Raw genomic sequence first — 2,477 nt, 5'->3', positions numbered from 1 at the left:
CACGCCGCACGCTTCTCTAGAAAAGTGAAACTTAGCAAACAGCAGCAGCGATCACATGGATCTATGCCCCCCCCACTACACGTGCCTTTCACTGGTCTCAGAGGGTGGGAACTGGTTTTACCTCCAACACGTGCTCCAAGGCACACCCCCCCATATCAGCACTGTGTGATCCACTCAGCCTGGGAGACATGTGACGACTCCACTGGATACCAGGAATTCAGGAGGAAAGAAAACATTCTAGCACATTCTGTTCATCCAGGAACATTCTGCCAGAGGACAGGCTGCTCAGTCTTTACAGGAACGTTTAACTTTATATGCTTAAATAACAACAATCACTCCTCATTTGGTTTCATCTCACTTTAGCCCCTTTTTCTTTAAGTAGAACCACAGGAATTGATTAGAGGGAGATTAGTCTGTTTCTCTGCTGGAATAAAATAATGTATAATTGAAGGGCTGTGATTGGTTATCTGCTCAGTCTGCTCCTGCCTCCTTATTGGCTGGCTGTCCAGAGCCAAAAGTCTTTTAATTATTATCCAGCCGCCATCTTTACAAACTCTGCCTGGTTGTCATGGTAGAGAGCAGAGAGGCTGTCTCTGGGAGGACGTCTAGAAGAGGACGGATTGAGGAGGAACAGAGCTGTCCAACCAAACAAGGCGAGCTGCATAAAGAGAAGACAAACCAAACAAGCGGGCGGAGGAAAAGCATTCCTGCAGCTCTAAGAATAGCAAAGCGGACCTTGAACTCATCTCACTGAGTTCTGGACTCAGGCAGCAGGAAGAGGAAACAACTGGAGACAAACAACAGAATGGATGAAGAACTTTATTCAATTATCTCTGACTGCTACAGTTCACTGGCTGCTTTAGAGCAACGTCTGACTTTGCATTTCTATACATGTATTTCTATACATGTTAAACATATGAACTAACCAGGCATAACAGCTTCCCTACAGTGAGTTACTGACTGTTTGCTGACTGACCCGTTGGTCCAATTCACAGTGCTTCACGAGAACTAAACAATAAAACAAAAGNGCCAGTACGTCAGGCATACGCTGGTCTAAATCGTCATGGTGTGAGAGGAGCTTAACGTAGGATGGAAACCAGTGTCCTTCCTCCATAGCATCCCAGTAACCCCTGCATTAGGTAATTCCCACCACATGGTCGTGACACGTGTGCGTTACCCAACGCACTGACCTGTTTTGTCTAACTTTCAGGCAAACATGTTCACTTCAAACTCCGGTGGATCAATGCTGAGCATCGTCACAGAGTGCAGCTGCTTCCACCTGTTACCAGCTGGTTTTACTTCCTTCCTGTTTGTTTCACAATCGATTGGAAGATGCATTTATAGCTTTAAAAAAAAGTGTTAATGGTCTCTAACCCTTTCATCATGTTACCTTAGCTGATGCTTCAGGTCCTCTTTGCAACTTTCTGATTTAAGTCCAACGTGAGAAGAAAAAATATTATGGTTCAAGTCACAGACTTCACAGTGTAATTATTTTTATTTGAATGTTTTATTCTATTTTATTAACCTAAAATCTGTCAAGCAAACATTGTTTTTTTAAAGTTTTGAAGAGTTATAGCTGTTTTTATATTTGTTATTTTCACTGTAAGATTCTTACTGTTGTGTTTTTAGGTCGACAATTTAAGCTAATTTTGGTGCATTTGCAGGAATGCTTGTTAATGTTCCCTGTCAAATAAGTCAATAAATCTAAAAGCAATAGAATATTTCACATAAAATCCTCTCCTAATCTTATAGTTTGGCTTTTTAAAATCCTGTTTCCTTTTTACCATCGATTGTTGATCCAAATGAAAATATCAATAACATGATTTGCTCTTTTCTCTGATTTATTCATGAATACGTTTGATTTTGTTCCGTACATCATCGTTAGTCAGCCTCTTTTGTTCCCGATCGTTTTTCTGTCCTTGCATCGGGTCTCTCCCTCGTCTCCTTTTCATTTTCTATTAAGAACATATTTATAAAAGTGTTTCTTGCTAGTCAGCTAATTATAAATGAACTCGGTGGATGTTAAAAGGCCAAACAGAATGTGGTTACTCCGTCCTGGAAGCCGGTTATAACCGGTTTCCTCTTGCTCTGGGGGTTTATTATAGGAACCTGTTTTTGGTAGTGCAGCAGGCGCCAATTATTTTACTATCACAATAATAAACATCTTCAGATGATATTTTAAGGGTAGATGCCTGTAAGCATTGAAGAAGTCTCAGTTTTACTCTCGTTATTATATTTGTTTAGTAGTTTGTAAGGAAGTCTCCTCTTCCTGTTCCTAAAGCCAAACACATGCTCTTTTATGCAGGAAATTGCTGCACGACCCAAGAGGATGTATAAGCGTATCAAAGGTTAACTGAACGGTGCAGAGTTCGCCCCCACAGTTATCCTCTCATCTGGAGAATATTAAAGGTTTACTCATTATTTAAATATCAGGTTACTGTGACATAATGAGACCAGTGAAGATTTTCTTGGATTTT

Source organism: Cyprinodon variegatus, unplaced genomic scaffold (genome assembly GCF_000732505.1).
Source record: "Cyprinodon variegatus isolate N-32 unplaced genomic scaffold, C_variegatus-1.0 Scaffold2578, whole genome shotgun sequence".
Taxonomy (NCBI): domain Eukaryota; kingdom Metazoa; phylum Chordata; class Actinopteri; order Cyprinodontiformes; family Cyprinodontidae; genus Cyprinodon; species Cyprinodon variegatus.
Note: the sequence above shows the minus strand (reverse complement) of the source record.